The 22,647-nt window shown below is 38.1% G+C and overlaps 1 protein-coding gene across 1 annotated transcript in view; it reads left to right on the plus strand.

The window, feature by feature from the left end:
* Positions 1 to 22,647, plus strand: part of CCSER1 (coiled-coil serine rich protein 1) — a 1,224,715-nt gene that overhangs the window by 1,201,305 nt on the left and 763 nt on the right. The window lies entirely within an intron of this gene.

Here is a 22,647-nt window from a genome sequence, read left to right on the forward strand (position 1 = left end):
AACTAAGCAATGGCAGTACATTTTTGTATCCGCAAGAACAGGGGCAGCCACAACAAATTTCTATCTGTCAGTGAAAGCACTCGATTACCATTTAATGAAAAAGCATGTGTTGCCACTAAAGCTGGCTACACATGGCTTGTTTTTTTTTTTTTTTTCATTCAGTCAGTGGATTGATCGAAAAAAATGGTACTGATTCTACTATCATCACAACCAAGGTTGATAGGGGAATCCTGCCCGCTGTGTTAATGTATTCTAACAGTGAACAGACTCTGTCACTGGGACTGTCGATGAAAATCATACTGTTCTGTATATGATGTACAGCTTTGCACCCCAGCCAAGTATGTAAAGGATTTGTGTATATGCAATGTTGCCCTTCAATACACATGAAAGGGCCTATTCCCTGAAATACAGTATTTTTTTTTTAGTTTTTGTATTGGTACATGTTCCCCTTGGCAATGTCCAGCTTTCTATGTCTTTTTACAGTAGTTTACTTAATAATCCAAAAATTCACCCACTCCATATACTTTTAAGGTGTGCACCTCTAAGTTTAGGTTCACGTAATTTTGTACAAGATTTGCTGAACCCATGGCAAATAGCATCTGGACAGATTTTTCCATCTCTAGCAAATATATGAGGAGTGTGCAAGGAAGAGGGATGTTTTTCTACTACATTATGTTGAAGAAAGAGACTCTGTGCCAGTAATTAGAGCTTTGGCAGATATAAACTTGTAGATTCCATCACTGTTGAGCACTGACATTAGTTTATTATTTATGTGGAGTGTGTATTCAAACAGCTACCTTTTAGATTTAATCAAGGCTAGGTTCACACCTATGCAGTTTGCGTTTGATTCATTTCTGCAGTGCTTTTTGCAGTTTTTTTTTTTTGCACATGCTTTTTTTACGCGTTTTTGACGTTTTTGATGCATTTAGTTTTTTTTTTATTCAAACTTGTTGCTGTGCAGATTAAAACACATCAGAAATGCACTACATGCATTTCTGCAGCATCTCCATTGAAGTCTATTGAACCAAAGCGCAACATTTTGCATTTAAAAAAGTCCCTGACCCCTTCCAAAAAAAGCATTGGGTGAAAATGCGGAGATGTGAACGTGTCCAATAGGAAATCATGTTAAATGGAGTGTATTTATGCAAAATGAAAACACACCGCAAAATGCTTAGGTGTGAACCTAGACTAAGTTGGACACTAAGCGAGAAGCTTATGGTTGCTATTACCAATATTAACCCATAAAGGGGTTGCTTTATTAAAATTGGAGAGTGCAAACTCTGGTGCAGCTCTGCATAGAAACCGATCAGTTTCCAGGTTTTTTTTGTCAAAGCTTAATTGAATAAGCTGAAGTTAGAAGCTGATTGGCTACCATGCACAGCTGCACCAGATTTTGCACTCTCCAGTTTTAGTAAATCAACCCCAAAGAGTATTTCAACTCAAACAATGACCCTCTTTTATTTTTTCCCTTTTGTTTTGTTAAATACAGCATTAAAAGTAAATTTTTTATATCTGTTTATTACACTTAAAAAATGTTTTAACTTTGTAAGAGATGTAAAGCTGTCATGTGTCCTGTGCACATTTCCAGTGTTATCTCAAGAAGCCTAATTAGCCCTTCTACTTCTTATCTATGAATAAAGAACAATTCATTTCTATGCTGTGGAGATGAGGAGAGGTGGGGGGATTCAATAGTTTAGCAAATGATAACTAGACCTGGTCAACCCTATACCTTTTTGTGTGCTGTTTTACCAAAACAGACAATTAACAGCTCAGAGCATTTCTGACAGATCCACAGGCATTTTTTCTGTACTTGCAGGGTCTTTAACTCTAGGTTCACACTTATGCAGATTTCAGTGCATTTTCCAGTTTGCAGAAACACACTACAGTCAATTTAACATGATTTTCAATGGATCTAGTTCACATCTCTGTGTCTTGATCTGGTGCATTTTTTGGAAAGGGTCGTGGCCTTTTTTTTTCCCACAGCAGATTGCGTTTTGCATGTAATAGACATCAACGGACCCACACCAAGAACACAAGTGTTTGCCTCATTTTCTATGTATTTTGCAATTTTTGCTATTAGAAAAATATGAAAGTTCTGTTCATGTAGTGTGGCTTTGATATGACTTTGATACAACTTTACACTGTCTTGCACTCAAATAGCATCAAAGTAGCATCAACGTTGCATCAAACCTTTATGTGACCAAAGTCGCATGTTAGGGTTAAGGGCTAGGGTTAGGATTAAATGTTAGAGTTAGGGTTTGAGATAGGGTTAGTGGTAATTATTTGGGTTAGCGGTAATTGTTAGGGTTGAAACACTAACCTTAACAATTACTGCTAACCCTAACCCTAATGATTGCCACTAACCCTAACCCTAATGATTACCACTAACCCTAGCTCTAATTCTAACTCTAACCCTAAATCTTAACCCTATACCTTAACCTTGGTCTTAAACCTAACCCTAACATTTAACCCTACCCCTAAACCCAACCCTAATCCTAAACCTAGCCCTTAACCCTAACCTTTAATCCTAACCTTAGCCCTTAATCCTAACATGCAACTTTGGTAACATAAAGGTAACATAAAGGTCCCTGCACTACTTTGATGCTGCTTGGGTGCCAGAGAGTGTACAGTCATATCAAAGTCACGTCAAAGTCACACTACATGAACAGTGTGTAAATTGATAAATGTAAGGTTATGCACTTGGGGGCTAAGAATATCCATGCATCATACATACTAGGGGGAGTACAACTGTAAGAATCAATGGTGGAGAAGGATTTGGGAGTTCTGGTAAATCATAAGCTTTATAATGGCATGCAATGCCAAGCTGCAGTTTCTAACGCAAGCAAAATCCTCTCTTGTATTAAAAGAGGTATAGACTCCAGAGAGAGATATCATATTACCCCTGTACAAATCATTAGTAACACCTCATCTGGAATATGCAGTTCAGTTTTGGGCACCAATTCACAAAAAGAACATAGGAGAACTGGAGAAAGTGCAGAGAAGGGCAGCCAAACTAATAAGAGGCATGGAGGAGCTCAGCTATGAGGAAAAATTAGAGGAACTGAAGTTATCTCTCTTGAGAAGAGAAGATTAAGGGGGAATATGATCAACATGTATAAATACATCAGTGGTTCATATAGTGAACGTGGTGTACAGTTATTCACCCTGAGATCATCATAGAGGACAAGGGGGGAGGAAAAGAGATTTAATCTCCAAATACGGAAAGGTTTCTTCGCAGTGAGAGCTGTGAAAATGTGGGATAGACTCCCTCAAGAGTTGGTTCTGGCCAGCTCAGTGGATTGCTTCAAAAAAGGCCTGGATTCTTTTCTAGATACACATAATATAACTGGATACTGAAAGGATTGATTCTCTTTATCCCCTCAGAGACCCCCGGTCTGTGGAGAGATTCCTGGTCTATCAGCAGAATTCTGGGAACACCCCATGAACACGGAAATAACGGCAGCTTATGTTCAGAGATGTTCAAAGTTTATTAGACATTACTAAGATTATATAGGATACAGAAAAATAAGGGAGGGGGGAGCGAGTTTCAAAACTGTAACTTGTAAGTTTCCATCATGAGCTAACTACATGAAACATGACATATACATTTCTTGGTATAAACTGTTTTTGCTAGCTTTCTGAGAATTAGCTGGACAAAGAAAATTTCAGGGTCATGTTATCTTTTGTTTATACATCCTTGAGCAACTAAAACAGTTTCATTAAACTTCTAATACATCTGCAAAAACCTAACTTAATACTTAAAATGGCGTACATCAACAAAATAGAGGTTATCTAGATCCTTTCAGATACTAACATTTATAGGTAAAGTTGATCCAGAGAATATCTGATTGCCTCTCGTGGGATCAGGAAGGGTTTTTTTCCCCTACAGGAACAAATTTGGTCATGCTTTGCTGGGTTTTTTTTGCCTTCCTGTGGACCAACTGTGGGTATAGGATTATAGCTTTTTTGGTTGAACTGGATGGACTTTTGTCTTTTTTCAGCCAGACTAACTATGTAACAGATGTGTCATACTTTTCTATTAGCAAAAACCCTGCACAACACGGCAAAAACACATGTTCAAAAATGCAAAACGCACCAGAAATGCATCAACCACAGCCTGCATAGATGACAACCTAGCCTAAAGGAATAAAACATGAGAAAATGTGAATATCCTACAGAGATATGCTGCATTTTTTTAAAATGGAAATCTACAGCTATGTAGTCAAAGTCTCTTCCCACTTTTGCAGCCAAATTGGGTTTATAGTTATTTCATGTTCCCATTCACATAGTATAGCCTAAAAAAAAGTTGCAGCAAGGGGCGGACTGACCATTTGAGCACTCGGGCACTGCCCGAGAGCCCGGGGTCAGTAGGGGGCCCCATGAGATGCCCCTGGTACCTTTCATTGTCTTTTTCATAGGCTTTTTTGGGTGTGGGCGAGGACACAGGGGCCCCATGATTCCCTATTGCCCAGGGGCCCCATGAGTTGTCAGTCCGCCCCTGGTTGCAGCTTACCATTTTTAGAAGCTCTATTTTTGACCCTACAGCAAAGAAAAGGCCTACTAGTTTTTGTTTATAATGGATCTGGGCAACTGTGTTTGCCATATTTAACCCTCTCTTAATAATTGTTAACTAGATTTGAACACTCACTATCCTAACAAAGGGTTAAAGGCATAGAGGCTGGGCTACTTGCTTTGTATGTTTGTATGAGGACAGACTTGGGACAAGCTAGCTCTAACATTGTTCAAGAAAATTTGCAAACAGCCATGATAACTCCTCCTGAGAAGCATCATTTTTAGACATGCTGTGTGAATGGGAACACACATAAGAAACATACAGTTTCATTGCAAAAGTTGAAATTTACTTTAAGTAGTAACTATAACTATAACTTTTTTTTGTTCTGCTTTGTCAAGTAATATAAGCATCATCAGGTGAATGGACTATGGAAGTTTGGGGACTATGAGAGTTTGGGTCTATGAGACTATGGAGTGCCCATCAGATCTGACTGTCCATTTTCCCTTTAAATCTTTTGAAGGTGTCACTTATCTCTGCATTTCTATGTCATACATTCTTAAAAATAGAAAAATAAAAGCTCCAAAGTGAAATAAATATGTACAATGCATTTTAGCATTCTGTTTATGAATTGGCTTTTAATATTAGCAGACTTAAAACAGCACCCTCGATTTTGTAACTTCTGATGCCTATTCTATCTAAATGTTAGTAGCTAAATACGCCTGTTGTAGCTTTTGAAAGTTTTGTACATTTTGTTTGTCTAGATGTGTAACATGTAAGAATTAAAGCTTCATCCTGTTCTTTGTCATTGATGTTGGTCCCTATACATCAGTCTTTGTTTGGCGCTTTTCAAAAGAGTCTTGGAATTCCCAGTGGCAAATGTTCCTTACATTTGTTAATATCCAACAGAGCTTTATATGGCCAGAAATGATAAAATGTCTTGACATACTCAAGAGCATATCTGTGGGATGTTATTTTAACTTGATTGCTCTCTAGTCAGTCTTATTGAATCTATTCTGTTCATTTATTTCTATACGTGTGATAAATTTCTTAGCAACAGCTTGTCAGGATGTATACAGAGGAGATGTTAGGTCTAATGCATTGCCACCTGGATTTGCTGTACAGACAGCTTCTTTTTATGTCCACAGTACTGAGGAAACACATTTTTGTCCTCAGTTTCATCAGAATTTTTCACGGACTGGTTTGTTTTAAATAGAAAACTAATGCAAAAAGTTAAAATCAAACCAAATACTTCTCTAAATTGCAATAGTAGTGTAATAATTAATGAAAAAATATTATTTTCAATGTAATAATAAAAAAAAGTAAAAATTTAGAGTGTAAAAATGTATAACTGAGAGTACTTATCTAAAAAAGTAATTCTAAAGATATATAAAGGAACATAATATATTTTATATATACACTATGTTGCAAAAAGTATTGATAAGCCTGCCTTTACACACACATGAACTTTAATGGCATCCCAGTTTTAGTCTGTAGGGTTCAATATTGTGTTGGCCCACCCTTTGCAGCTATAACAGCTTCAACTCTTTTGGGAAGGCTGTCCACAAGTTTTAGGATTTTATGGACCTTGCTTTGTGCACTGTTGCGCACTCATGTTGGAACAGGATGGGCCATCCCCAAACTGTTCCCACAAAGTTGGAATCATGAAATTGCCCAAAATGTCTTGGTATGCTGATGCCTTAAGAGTTCCCTTCAATGGAAGGGGCCAAGCCTAATCCCTAAAAAACAACCCCACACCATAATCCCCCCTCCACCAAACTTTACACTTGGTACAATGTAGTCAGGCAAGTACTGTTTCCTGGCAACTGCCAAACCGAGACACGGCCATCGGATTGCCAGACAGAGAAGTGTGATTCGTCACTCCAGAGAACATGTCTCCACTGCTCTAGAGTCCAGTGGTGGCCTGCTTTACACCACTGCATCTGAGACTTTGCATTGCACTTGGTGATGTAAGGCTTGGATACAGCTGCTCGGCCATGGAAACCCATTCCATGAAGCTCTCTATGCACTGTTTTTGTGCTAATCAGAAGGCCACATGAAGTTTGGAGGTCTTTAGCTATTGACTCTGCAGACAGTTGGCCACTTCTGCACATTGTGCGGTTTAGCATGTTCTGACCCCGCTCTGTAATTTTATGTGGGCTACCAGTTTGTGGCTGAGTTGCTGTTGTTTCCAGTTGCTTCCACTTTGTTATAATACCACTAACAGTTGACTGTGGAATATTTAGAAGCAAGGAAATTTCACAGATGGATTTATTGCACAGGTGGCAACCTATCACAGTACCACTCTTGAATACACTGAGATCCTGAGAGTGAGCCATTCTTTCATAAATGTTTGTAGAAGAAGTCTGTATGATTTTATACACCTGTGGCCAATGATTTGGAGGGGTGTCCCAATACTTTTGGCAATATAGTGTGTGTATATATATATATATATATATATACTGTATATATTTTTTTAATTTACGCAGTGCTTTACCTATTGTACATTCACATCAGTCCCTAACCCTCAAGGGGCGTACAATCTAGGGTCCCTAACTCACATTCATACATACACATACTAGGGTCACTTTAGACAGGATCCAATTCACATACCAGCATGTCTTTGGAGTGTGGAAGGAAACAGGAGTACCCGGAGGAAACCTACACAGGCACAGGGAGAACATGCAAACTCCAGGCAGGTGGTGCCGTGGCTGGGATTCGAACCAACGACCCTAGTACTGCCAGGCGGAAGTGCTAACCATTTAGCCACTGTGCTGCCCATATATATATATATATATATATATATATATATACATATATATATATATATATTCATATTTTTTTTTTTTTATTTCAAGTTGCAGGTGTTAAGTCACCTAAACCAGATGCCTGCCGAAAGATCATTGGGAGTCAGTGGGAGCTATAATATGTGTGGACCCATAACTATCATTACATCATAATTATGTCCACAGTACTTTTATTGCTGAAGAGTGGGCAGTGAGCTAGGCCCAGAAAATAGAAATGGCCCTGAAATGTGTGATCTGAATTCAGCAAAGTGAACTAGAACTGGAACAGACTGTGTGGAAATTTCTGATTAAATTCATTATTTTATTGATAACACAAATGAACACGCTTCTAATAAGTTGCAATTGCTAAGGTTTCTTAGTCATGGCTTATTTTTATTGTTTATTGAACTGTTGTTCCATTATAATTCACTAGTAATAATCTTACCATTCACAGTTCAAAAGAGCTGGCTACTTTAAAGTAGATGGTTAAAGCTCAAACGAAAATTGAGGCAAGTGTAGTGTATTAAATAGCACTATACCAAGGTGCTGCAAGTTGCCATGCATTTTCCACTAGTCACACTGCCCCTTCCTTTCTCATTAAAACCAGAACAGTGGATGGGAAGAAGTTGCAGTGGAATGTCATTTTGGGTGCTTTGTATTGGAGGAAGGATTTTAAATCATGAACCCCCCCCCCCCCTTCTTTTGAGTTGATACTTTTGACTGCTGCAAACTGTAGATGTTGCACAGCCCTGCCTCAGTAACACAGTAGAAGTCCAAATGTTGCACCGCATAGGAGAATTACAACACTATAGTACTTTCTTAAGCTATATTGTAGCATTGGTAGCCCTTGGGAGACAAATGTTGCTCCTGAACCTGTATTGGCAGGATAACTAGGTTTATTGATCCAGTTAATAAAGTGGACAAGTGATAAAAAAAAACAGCTAACTATTTACATGTCAAGATGTATTTTTTTCCTGGAGATTCATGAAGTTTTTATTGAGTTTCTTATTTATAGGCACAGAGGCTCTAAAACAAATGTATCTTGAAAGTAATATGGCTATACTTTGTGGATTTTTCCAGTAGCATTGGCAGGTATGTTCAAGTGAAAATGCTAGGACCTTCAGTTTCTTAGAAGATATTTCTTTTGTAAGTACTGTAGATGTACCAGCTACTGATGAGTGTATCTGTCCAGATTTATATATGTTGTAATTAGCAGAGGCTGTGAGCTTTTGTAATGCAGTGATGACAAGGCAGCAGGTAGTGTCAGACATCTGTACAGAGGACGATGTTCTCAAACAGAGTGCAGCAGTCTTTAGCTGCATGCTCCTGCTGACCATGGGAGTGTTGTGCTAAGGTTGGGGAAGAGCTAAAAGTAAAAGAAAATATACAATACATTAAGTAATTTGGCGCTTTTCTTTTTTATCTAACCTGACTTTTACATTTCTGTTGGGAAAACAAAAAACAGGCTTTACGCAAAATCCTTTAGGAAAGCTAGTGATTACTATTTAGCTATGTAAAGATACTTTTGCCTTATTTCTTGGAAAAGGTACTCTAAATATCAAAAATAATTTATGCGCTGCCTCTGAGTGAATATACCACCCTATATACGTGTTAGTGACACTTACACGTATATAGGGTGGTATATTCACTCATTAGAGGCAGCACAGAAATTATTTTTGATATTTAGAGTACCTTAAGTCAATTATTTATGGTTTATTCACACAATTGTCTACTAACACACATTTGTGGTATTGCTAGCAGCAGCCAGTTTATTCATTCAATCCTCCGCACAGGCTACACTTTCACTAAATATCATGCAACAGTGCAAAATTTATTTTGTAAACCCCATCTATATCTAAAAATAGCAAAAGGTCATTGTGCTGTTTAACCAAATATGTTGAATGTCTTACACATGGGTAAGTCATAGAGCAAATCTGCAGAGTGAGCCACCTACTATTTAGAACTGTTTTATGCAGTGTGAGTATTATAGAAATTTTAGTGCTCGGTCACACCGAATATGACTTTGAAATCATACCACTTCGCTTGACATGGGTCTTAGTCTACTCACTCTTGGGTTCATCAAATGACCCTTATGTGACATTAAAGTGCATGTAAAGCCCAAACTGTGTTTTTTTTCTTTTGGCTAGCGTGTGGAAAGATTGGATCCTCTGTTAGCTTTTTAAAGCTGCGAGTGGTCTTACGATTCCTTATTTTATCCCAAGGGAAAAATTATTATTATTATTATACAGGATTTATATAGCGCCAACAGTTTGCGCAGCGCTTTACAATATAAGGGAGACAGTACAATTACAATACATTTCAGTACAGAAGGAATAGGAGGGCCCTGCTCGTGGAGCTTACAATCTACAATCTGAAAAATGGCTTTACATACACTTTATTGGCATGTAGTCATGATCTATCTAGGGATCATGGACACTTATTTTGGCTAAGTTCAGACCCCTAGTATGTTCCAGTTGTTAGAAGAAAATATAATTTTCCTAGGCATAACAAACCAAAGAAACAATTACATTCAAAGAAGGCTCATTGCAAAGTGCAGATCAGAGGAGCATCTATGAAGACTGCAGAAGGAAAAAGTTTCTCTGAAGAATTAAGATTATACTAATAAAGTGTCTGACTCAATTAACAGCTCATATACAAACCCATAGAGGAAAAATAGTCATTTGCCTGGAGTTATTAAGAATTTGTCTTTCCATTACTGGTGATATAAATGGGACAGCCTATTTGCTGTCAAGGTTACTAATACTCCCTCTGCAATCTATTTAATTAACAATTGCCTAGTTTACCACCTTCGTTCTATCCCAAGTACAATTTTGACTCTATATGTATTTCATTTAAAATGGGACTCTGCAGTATTACTGACATTTGACAGTTGCTTAACTGTAAATAATCTTGTTTACAACTCTGATTACAAGACACCTTATTCTAATTGCCATTAATATTGTTCTTATACAATAGTCTTTTCTTATATAGAACAGTATAGGATACTTTGTAGTTATGTAAAAACAGATACCCAAAGAAGTAAACACATTTTTCTTTAAACGTCCAACATAAACAAATTATTTTGTTAAAGAAACATGCTTTTTACAGTGTTCTTAAGTCATTGAGAAATAAAAGGTTGTGGTTCTGTCATTTGCCTTTCTCGGCATGTCACAGCTGACTTGGTCAAAAAAGTAAACCTCTCACCTCCCATAATAAAAATGAAAGCCTTCAATGCTTTGTTACTGTCAATCAGCATAAGTGCTTGTGTTGATGGGCAAATTCATCTTGCTTCTACGTGTGTTCTTGCATTTGACATCAGTTTCGGATACTTTTGAGATGATTTAGAGTTCATTGACAGGTGCATTTACCCTCTAGTTGAACTCCTGATGACTTGTATTGACCTACTTCTTACTTTCCTTTGATCTGCTCCTGCTATTCCATTGCCATTGTGTCAGAAGCAGTTCTGACATGAACAAAAGCCCATTGACACAAGTCCTTAGGCAATAGAAGGTTGGACACAAAATGAGAAAACATATTCAATAAACAGTGATGGAGAAAAACTCCAAGTGGATGGTGCAGTGACTCATAACAGACATTCAGTACTCACTTTACTTAAGTCAGATCAGATCAGTACAAGATTTTATATGTTAAAGTGGAAATACAGGGAAGGCGCGTAATTCAACAAAATATACCATAATGCTTTAGCAAATGTGAACATCCTACTTTGTAACATTTTCTTTTGCAACTTTTAGTATTTAGATCAAATACTGAATGTTTTTCCTTACCCTTCTCTTTGCTGATAGTGGCCATCTTAGATGTGGGCAGATGAAGCCCTGGCCACTGTACTTCGGACATTTTATCCCTCTAGTTTGTTTCTCACAGTTGTATTCTCACTTTACCTTAGTCCGGTTGCACCTGCGTAAAAGGCACAGTGCATCCTGCCCTATCCTTACAAATGACTAGAGCAGCCTCAGCAAACTTCCACTGTAGCTGCCACAGCAAAATGTAAACAGGGGGCTGGGAAGCACATGCACAGTAAGGACTCCGCAAGGCCATGCCTGTGTAGTATACAAAAACTAGATTCCTGCATGTCTCCTCCTATCTCTACCCTCATCCAGCCCCCTCCAGCCCTCCTCGGCCTTCCTACAGCCCTCCTCCACTCTCCCCGCTCTCTTTCCCTGCTAGCAAACTCTCACGAGCGTGAGAAAAAAAAAAAAAACAATGACTCCTGGGATACTGGACGATTCTATCCCGGGAGGCAGTGCAAATGCAGTACACCACATCACTCGCCTAGGTGAATTACAAGCACATAAACCAGAAGTAAGGAAAATAATGTATTTACTGGCAACAAATTAACTTTTTGCTTTCTAAAGTTAACACGGCAAGGGCAGAGGATTTAATAGAAAGAAAGTTAAAAGAATGACTCAAGGTCCACTTTAATCAACCCCAGAGTAATCCCCTTCTTTTAACTATTTTTTTTTTCTAATTTGTTTTTACCATTGGTATGTTAGCTGGTTATACACAGAGTTTGCTGTTGTTCAGCCAGCAGGAAAAACTCACACATTCCTGGATCCACGCAATTGATGTGGATGCAGGGATCTCTCAATGTGGATGTAGGATCTTTTCCCCGCTGTGCTATTGTATTCTGACAGTGGGGACTCCTCCCCTGCCAGAATACACTGATCAGCTTTGCAGCCATTGAATTAATAGTTTTCCAGCAGGACCTTTTGACAGAAGCCAGTGTAACATTCAGCTTCTGTTGAACCGAGAGTGCTACACATAAATCGCAATTCAGCCAGATCCCATGGAACTGGCAGAATTTCGATACATATGTACCCAGCTTTACAGTGGAAAAAAACTGGGTGATGTCTCTAAAAACACAGCCAATACAGCCTAGAGAACCAGCCAATAAAATGTGATTGATAAAGCTCTTCTTTCACGTAGAACCTGCCATTTGTATTTACTAGTGCAATGCAGTATATAAAGTTACAACAGTTGCAAACAGTTCATGTATCTAGTAATGGTGTGGATTTTCTTTTCATTTATGGGTAATATGTATGGACTTTTTTAATTGCTAAATGTCAAAACAACAGCAATTATATGTTTCATATATTTGTTTTACTAGTATACTGTGTAATTGACAACAATTTTAGATCATATTTCATATAAATTGCAGAGGATGCTTTTGAAAAATAAATGCTTGTTATTACAGTAGATAAGAGTTACCTACATCTTGGTTTAGTAATTCTTTCTTTTACTCCCAGAATCAACGTGTTTACATTTAATTGATTTTTCTTCTTTTATCAAGTTAAAGTTAAATGTTAATGTATTCTAAGACATTTATTTTTTGGATTGGATTGGCATATTTTTATGTCTTTTTGTTCACTGTGAATTATTTCTTTGCATTCTTAAAAAAGGCAATCATAAATGCAAGATAATACCTTATTTAAAAGAAATGCTTAAAATAATGACATATTGTATATACTCCCAAGATGACTTTTCAATGCACTAAAGAAGACTTGGCATCAAATATGTTTGTTTTCATGTTAATTGTATTTAGTCTAGTAATATGTAGGGGTAACACTTACAGGGATGTGTTATCTATCAGTGGGTAGTGATGAGCCAAACTGCACAGAATTCAGTTCAGCAGGGGTTCGAGGAACTATAAAGGAGTACAAGTGACAAAACTGAACACCACTGGAATCAATTGGAGCTGAAAAATGTTGATGGTGTAAAAAACATAGCATGGGGATGGGCACTGCAATGCATTAAGCCAGGAGCAGTGATTTTTTATGGTTAAAGCAGAACATTAAAAATTGTGCAGAAAAAAAAATTGCTTTAATATTCATAGGGGGTGTCCTAATCCTTCCTGTGAAGGGGCATATCTCTGTGATTTACAGCACATGCTGCTGCTGCAGCATTACTGACATTTAGAAAGAAAAAAGTTTTAAAATTGCCGCCAACAGTCTTGAACAGCTGTCACTGCTGGCTTATTTGTTTGAAAATAAAATTTATACCCAAGGGTTTGCTATCTATTTTGGGGGCATTTAGAAGGGTCTGTATACTGTTTTTGTTAACCACTTCAGGATGCTTTCATCCTCTTCCTGTCCAGGCCATTTTCAGCACTGCCACACTTTGCATGATAATTACTCAGTCATGCAGCACTGTACTCAAATGAAAATTTTGTCTTTTTTTTTTTAGACAGACAGAGCTTTATTTTGGTGGTATTTTATAACCACTTGTTTTTTTTATGTTTTGCTATTTAAAGAAAAAAAGACCACACAAAGTTTTTCTTAGTTTCTAAAATTTGCAAATAACTAATCTTTATTCATACATTGAAGCCACAATGTATTCTGATACATTTCTTTGGTAAAAATAATCCAAATCAGTGTACTGTATATTATTTAGTCAAAGTGAACGTAACAGAGTCTACAAACTATGGTATACTGTATATTGATTTTAATTTCCAAATTACATTTTGAAATCAAACACCCAAGGTATTTTCTAAAAGGCATAATGACTCTTTTGAAGATGTAATTTTTTGCCATGCATTTTTGGACAATGTAAAAAGAAAATGGCAATTCATTTTTTTACACAATGTTGTCAATTGTTAGGATAAAATTATTAGGTTATTTCTAACACAAAGTATAGGCATACTTATTATGGCACACCAAAACACATTTTACTACTCCTCCCGAGTATGCTCATAACACATGTATATTTTTTCATAGCCCAACCCCCATAGAGGGGCCCAAAATTCAAGGACAACCTTAAAGTGATATTAGAGGCATTTTTTGAACAGGTTGTACTTATGGATGGTATCAGGGATGATCTGCACACTGCACAGAGCAGCCCTGATCCTCCTCTTCTCAGGTCCCCCGATGGTGCTCCTGGCCCCTCCTTCCTTCCCAGTGACCCCATAGCAAGCAGCTTGCTATGGGGCACCCAAGCAGGCTCACTCTCGAGCCACTGCTCTGTGTGTCTTTACACACGTAGAGTGCGGCTCAGCCCCTCCCCCTTCTCTCCTCATTGGCTCACTGGCTGTGATTGACAGTAGCCGGAGCCAATGGGTATCGCTGTTGTATCAGCCAATAAGGAACATAAGATCAAGGGGAGCGGAGGATCTTGTGCACATCACTGGATCAGGAATGGGCTCAGGTAAGTTTTGGGGGTGCTGCTGCATACAGAAGGTTTTTTACCTTCTGCATAGAATGCATGAAGAACCTTGAACCTTTACAACCACTTTAAGACTTTCCAGGGACATAAATTACAGATCTAATTTCCTGACTACCTATCACATTCTTGGAGGGCCTGGAATACCAGAACAAGACCACAGTTTGGAGAGTAAACACCCCAAGGAATATTTTTAAGAGGCATGAGTCTTTTGAAGAATTCATTTTTGCCACAAATTTTTTGCAAATACAGAAAGAAAACGAAAATTAATTTTTTTACATAAAGTTGTCAATTATTAAGTTTTTTCCACACATGTCCTGGGCATTACTTTCACCCTGAAACACATTCTCCTACTTCAGAATATAAAGATTCCACATGTGTGAGACATTTTTAATGTTTGGACTGATACAATATATTGTAATGTTCGCCTCTGTAAGAGTGGTAAGGGAATATAGCTTAGTGTAGTATCACCCATAGCAGTCCCCATTCCTATAACCCAAACAAGCCTAGCCTACTGGTATGAGGCTGTCCCCAGAAATGCCATGTTCACTGGTCAGGAAGTACAGGAGGGGAGGCTGAAGAAAGGATGAATATAAGAGTTCCTTTGGTTCCAGGAGTGCAGTTCTCTGCAGTGGATGGCTGGGACTGGTGTCTCACAGGAATGTAGTCAGGAGGGCCTTTTGAGCTCTATGTGTGCTATCTGATTTTAATTTCTTGTTAGCTTGGTTGACCAAGGATATTATTAAAAATGGCTTGTGGAGTAATTGTGAGGTCCTCTGCTTAGGTTGCTTCGGGAGCCTGTGAATTCTAATGTTATTGCCCCTTCCCCTATTATCCAGGTCTTCTCGGTGACACTGATAGTCTCAAAATATACATTTCTACAGACTTCACTGATTTCTTGGATAAGCATATTAAATCACTTTTATTATACTGTATACAGGGGGCATAGTCCCACCAGAATATGTAATCTTTCATGTCCACGTCAGAACAGCTGTCTTGATCTCTAAGCTTGGGTGGTGGTGGTAAGCATGCAAAGTCTGGGAACAGGAAGGAGAAGAAACACCTGAAGCAGGGGGCTGGGAGTTATGGGCCCCCTGAGGGGGAAAAGTAGCTGGCTGAGAAAGTGGGTTAACTGTGGATGGCTGCTGAGCTCTACGTGATTTCTTTGAGGTAGCCGCAGCTGAGGCATTTCTGCATGTAGTCCCTTGTGAGTGCTGTGGGAGTGACTGTTGGGGATTCCAGTCAGATAGCCCAGTTTCTCATTAGAGAAAGTGCTGTGCTGCAGCCGGTGTGTTGTTTGTCAGCCTTAGGCTGGAGGTACAAGAATAAGAGTTTTCCCTGTATCCCTGGGGCCCTACATTCCTGCTGTATGGAGAGGAGGAAGTGTAAGATGCATGCAAGGCAGAAGGTGTGGAAGTAAGGGGTGAGCTTACCTCTGATCCATGCATTGGTCACAGAGCTTCAGTGAAGCACAGCCATCCATGTGGCAAGTCAAGCCACACCTCATATGTAATTTTTTATTGTATGTATATTTTATATTGACAAGGCTTTAGCCACTTCCATACAGGGCACTTTTACCCCCTTCCTGCCCAGGTCAATTTTCAGCTTTCAGCACTTTGAATGACAATTGCACGGTCATACAACACTACCCAAACTAAAATTTTATCATTTTCTTTACACAAATAGAGCTTTCTTTTGCTAGTATTTAATCAACACTGGGGTTTTTATTTTTTGCCAAATTAACAAAAAAAAGACCAAAAAGTTTGAAAAAAAAACACGTTTTTCTTTGTTTCTGTTATAAAATTTTGCAAATAAATAATTGTTCTTCATAAATTTAGGCCAAGATGTATTCTGCTACATGTCTTTGGTCAAAATAACCCAAATTAGGATGTATTTTTTAGTTTGTAGGAAAGTTATAGCGTTCACAAACTATGGTATAGATCTGAAAATTGATCAATCCTGAAGTACTGACAGCCAATCTAATTTCTTGAGGTCCAAGAATGTCAGGACAGTACAGATATCCCCCAAGAGACCCCCTTTTGCAAAATAGACAGTCCGACATATTTCATAACAGGCATGGCGAGTTTTTTGAAATTGTAATTTTTTTGTCATAATTTTTTGGAAAATTAAGAAATGAAAAAAATTATTTTCACAATTTGTTTTTACATACTGTCACCAGTGCAGTACAGCATCATCAATAAAAATATATTTAAAAAGTGAGTGCTCTCTGGTCAGCAGCTAAAGCACTAAAGGCAACCAATATACAACCTTATTAGAAACATATAATAAATAAGTGCAGCTCTAAAATAATAGGAAATATTATAATTGACTGTCCAAAATTAAATAATTCCAATAAGATGCCCAGGATATGTAAAATGAAGGTGACAGTCTGTGCAGATAAATGGTGCAAAATCACAATAAAATCCAGTAGTGGTGCTCCAAATAGTGTGGTAAAATTACGCACTCACCAGATGCGTAATTTAAATACACATTGTATGAATCAGTAGAGGTCTCCTCTATGGATATGGATCTGGTCTGGGGCAAGGATAATCCTCCCTCAAGGTGGGTGGTGTTGTCAGGAGCACTCAGGAAAGTAAAGGATCCAGCCGGCCACAGGTCCCTTTAAGGGATGGATGGGTGCAGATGCCTGCTTACAGGAACTCCCTTCTCTGGATTCAGTAGGTGGCTGGATCAAGCGGGCTTTATAAGTAAATAGCTCAAGGGAGACCATAAAGAGTGCCCATAGTGCAGTAGTTTAAAATGTAATTTATTATATAAATGAATTTGCAAATTCCTCAGTATAAAAGCAGTATTAAAATAAGCAGCGTCAGGTATAGAGTATGGACTAACCAGCCAGAAAGTAAGATGGCCACCAGGCCTCCACGTGGCTCCAGCGGCGTGATGTCACGACGTCTTGGCTCCCTGTAATGCGTTTCGTGCGCACGCACTTCTTCAGAGGTGGATACCAATGGCGCCTTAACGTCAACACAGTGTATTTATAGGCAAAACGGCACGTGCGCATTACGTCGGTGCCAATTTGACATAGCCCAAAACACAGTATATGCCCGCGCGCATGCGCGGTGCCATTTTGCCGTGGATTTTGGAAACCATAATGATTATAGACGCCGGAATAAGATGGGCAAAAGAGATATTAGTAAGCCAGGTGCATTAATCATAATGAAATCAGAGTATATTAGATTGATTCGTACAAGGCAGATTGCCATTAATACTATAGCTAGAAGGGAGATTGGCAAAAAAACTGATACTGCCACGAAAATCATATATCCTGTATAAGAATGCAAAGAGAGTCAATGCATATAATTATCCATTGTGCCCTCAAAAAACCTCCTGATACAAAGATGACATTGGATCAGAGGGGAACATAGTTGATTGCACTTAGATATAACTATAAAAATATATAATTGATGGATTAATGAATAATATAAACAATGTCATAATATTACAAAACATTTAAGAAATAAAAATATATATACAGTACAGCCTCATCATATAACTGGCATGGCGGTGATCAGGGACACTGCCTGGGGACAGTACGAAAAAAAAAAAAGTGATATTTTTTTTAAAATGTTTTATTATTTTTAATTTTTTATTACATTTTTTTCAATTTTTTTTTCATATTTCACTATGACCAAAGTAGTATAATGTTACCATAGCAACATTGTACTACTTTGGGGAAGTGATCAGTATTTTTTTTTTTTACACAATTTGCTTATAGCAAATAATTACTTTTCTATAAGCAAGCATTTCCCTGAATGAAATCGATTCATTCAGGGGTTTTTTTGTGATTAGTTGTGATTTGGCCATGGCTAATCACATGACACAGCTGGGCTGTGATTGGCCCAGCTTGTGCATGTGATCACTGTGACCATTCACAGCTAGACACACTTGTATACAATGGATGGCATGAAAGGAAGCCATCCATTGTATACAACTGTCATGTGACCTGCTGTGATTGGTCACAGCAGGTCACATGGTATTGGCACCGGGGGCGGAACACAGATCTGTCATCGTCCGTGTCCGAGGAACACGGTTGGTGACAGATTGTGCCGCAGCGTTGCCCTGCAGCATGTGCACTGCGCGTTCCAGAAAGGACGTCATATGGTGTCTACCCGGAGGGACGAGCTGTCATATGGAAAGGACGTCATATGGCTATAGGCCGGGCGGCAAAGGGTTAAGCTGTCCTTTGCTTGCCCCAAGGCACTGCATAATTTGAAAAAAAAGTGCAAAAACAGTGTGACCCTAAATCAACTCACATTTTGCCACTCGCATTTGCTGCTCCTCTCTATCCACATAGATAATTAAAGCCTAGGTATACAACAGTTATATCTATTATCCCTGTTTAAATCTGACCTGCTTCCACCCAAATAAGCATTGCTTTATACTCTGCAGTATCTTAAGTCTTGTAGTAAACCCCTCTTTTTTTTTGCATTGGTACCTCTCCCCATGGCAGTGCACATCTTCCAATGCTTTTTTAACAGTAGTTTGCTTATAAGCCCTAAAAATGGCCAGAATGTAACAAATTCACTCCCCATTGACTTCACTGGGATTCACTGGGGAAGTTCAGGTTTACTAAATTTTGAACACGGTTCTCCAAACTCATGGGGAGAAGACTGTTGCTTATTTGCTCTAGCCAGTATCAATGAATAATAGTCTTTGTCCTGGGACATCAGTCAGCTGCAGCAGACATTGCCATCTCAACTTTCTTTAGGCAACACTTTTGTAGCCAGTTTGGATCATACAGATAACTGAAATTGTTTAATTGGACACTTTTCTGATGGTAATCAAGTGCAGTTTTGATGTGAAAAATTTCCATTCAGAAAGACTAAAGCAAATATAAAATCACTATGTAATGGTCCTGCAAACACTAAAAAGAATCACAGCATTCATGATGAAAATCCTTAGTAGTGAACAGAACTATTCCCAGACACCCAAGTTTATTAAACACACACACACACACACTGAATTTCCCTGTTAATTTGCTAAAAACCAGCATTTTAGTATATTCTTAGTTAATATTCAGATAGCATTTCTTCCATTTTATTAAACCCAAGTGACTACAGTCCTTGAGTAATTGAACCAACCAAGCTTTATTTGAAGTAAATTTGTTCAAATTGCTTTCCTATAATATTGAAACAACCTTGTAATACAACGGTAATCACTTGCAATAGCTTATATTTTTGGAAGAAAATTTTAATTAAAATGATGTCTGCTGTAACATTTGCCTTGCAGCAACATCATTGATTGGTTTACCCTTTGACAAAGGCCATCAACATTTTGAGTGCAAACCAATTACTTAGGGGATGATTAGATATAGCTTTATATTAATATCTATGTAATGCAAAACCCCATATAGTATGTATTCCTAGAATGCCTAGAGGCCATTCTTGTTCTGCTGGTTATGACTTTATACTACAGAACAATTTATAAGTTTTGGAACACCTAGTTTTTCAGGAGTATCAGTGACATTGATGATAACTGTTGAGCAAATATACCACTTCTGTTATTTACACATTTGGGTTCCATTGAGCTGAACAATCAAAGTGATCCATGATTCTGGGCCTGAAAGATTATAATCCTAAAAAATTGTTTTTGATCTAGTTAGCCAGTCTATGTACAAAATTACCACCACCGGATAGCCCCAGTCAAGCGCTATCTGCATGATACATAGAAAGTGACCCTTAGCACGATCTTTATTATTAATAGACCCTGCTACTTTGATACTTTTTCACTTTATATTCACCTTTTCTGTGGTCTCCCATCATTTACTCTTCTGTCACCACCCCTACACATATCTAGTGCTTCTGGGTATGAGAAAGCATGTGACCTCTTGTTATAATGGCATGCTCAGGCCTACTGGGCAATTTTTAGACCCAAGCACTTTTTACAATCCAGGGGGTGAGGTCATCACTTCCTCTGATCTTCTACAGTAGCAGGGACCACATATTCTGTACTGCTTTGATGAGGGAAGGAGCAGCAGGGATGTGCTGGAGAAGGGAATATAAATATATTGAAGGGGCCTTTCACAGATAATGTCACTTTTCCCTAAATGGACAAGGTGTCACTTTAAGTCTTGTGCCTTTATTCAATTAGGAATACATTTTCCTAAGTGCTAATTCTTAAGTGTACTTTCACCTAGCATCCAGTCTCCAGCATCCACCTAGAAGCCATTTGTTACTGTTCTGATAGGCTCCTACAGGTTAATGCACTTAAAAATTAGCATTCAAGTAATATATTTTAAATAAGGCAGATTATTATCTAGTATTTTTGTTACATTGCGACATATTCACACATTATTCTGTGTGTACTGTTTTTTGTTTGGTAATGTGCAAAATTATAGCAGTGACAGATGACAATATATACATATTTTCACATCAGTTTATTGTATTGCTATCCCATAAAATATTACTGCTATCAAAGGGAAGCAAAAGTCAGGTAGCAGAGCAGTGAGCGATGCTGAATACAGATAAAGCCAAACTTCCATTTCCCCCGAGCTGTGACAAACAAATGCATTTCCCTTTGCTCTGGGGAATATGACAGCTGCTGTAATCCACTGTCGTAAGAGTTTTTGCTGCTGCTTTTCTTTTGTTGTTTGTGATTGCCAGCATTGCTTTGTCCTGGCACTTTACACTAATCTGACTGAATCTGCAAACATTTCACCGACAATGGCTGCATATTAATAATCTAAAGCACAGGCTGTAATGATAGCCGTAACATTTTCAGTGAGCTACTTCTTTACATATTAAAGATTTCAAAATAAATTTAAGATTGCTATAGCATTCAAGAGAGGAAGAGACAGCAAATCAGACACCAACCTGTAAACAACATATGAAGTCCATCTGCAGCTCATCATAATGTTGTGTTTTAATGGTGGACCCATGTACTGTATATAATGTTAGATGGTGTTCTATTGGCTTGAGTCTTTCTGAATTGGAGAAAACAATTGTCTGATGAATGCATTGTAAAATCCATATATTTCATAGTTTATTATCTATCTAATCATTGCTGTAATAAGTAACTGTTCTAGACAAGTAAACATGACAGTACCAGAAAGTACAATCTTTTTATCTGGTTTCTGCAAGACTGGGTTTGCTCACTACATTAGTCTCTATAAATGTATAACTGAGTACTATATTGAAAATGACCAGTGTTATCATGATCCTTTGTACATTATGGTTTTTGACCAGAATATTAAGCCACCTGTCTACTGATACTATAAGTCAGCTTCTAGAATTCTAATGATGGGTCCTATAATAACATTGCACAGATACATACTTATGTGCAGGTCAGTGCTTCTGCACCTAGATATGAAACCACCTAAGCCCTGCCTATCTGGTATGTCCACAGCACGTGTTTGTCAAGGGAGTCCATGGATGCATTTAGAACCTTTCTCAATGGGGAAAAAAAAGAAAGGAGTTATACTTCTCCAGGTTTAACCTGGTTGAAAAACAAGTAAAGCCTGGGAAAATTACAAACTCATTAAACCTGTTTGTGACTTCCCTTTGTATGTCTCAGATACAGTCAGAGTGCTGAAAAGAAGCAAGTTTTTAAATGTTTTCCATTTTTCTTTACTAGTATTCCAGTGCCATCAAAGTCTTCCCTACCAGCATGCTAAAGATCAAAACAGATCCACAATCTACTAGAGCAGCAGTCTATCTCCAGCCATCTGACACACCCCCTGCACGTCACAAAAACTTTGCACCAATCAATTATCCTGCTCCCTAAGCAGGGATCCCCCTTCACAGTAACAGCATCTCTGCTCACTCAGCAACAATAATGCCCCTTGAGCAAGATGTAATCTGTATTAGTTGATGCATAATAGTTCTTTGCAATGTCTGTTGAACCGTTGGATATAGACAACTGCTCTCACACACATCGCAGCAGTTTGAATCTCCAGCATGGTGCCAGGGAAGGGGAGATTTGGATTGCACTAAAGAAATAGTAAGCAAAAAAGTTTTTAAAAAGGTACCTTTTTCAGCACACTGACTATATTTAAATCATGCAAAGCAAGGGTAACCATTGGGCATACATTTAGTTGCTAATTCTGTTTATTTTAAGTTAATGGCCCAGCAAGTGTCAAAATAAGACTTTTTTGGCATCATTGTTATAGTGTAAGATATGTGCCTTGCGCAGTGTGTCTTCTTTATTTTGAAAGAAAAG

This window comes from Staurois parvus, unplaced genomic scaffold (assembly GCF_062004578.1).
Source record: "Staurois parvus isolate SC_StPar_1 unplaced genomic scaffold, SC_StPar_1.0 ptg000044l, whole genome shotgun sequence".
NCBI lineage: Eukaryota > Metazoa > Chordata > Amphibia > Anura > Ranidae > Staurois > Staurois parvus.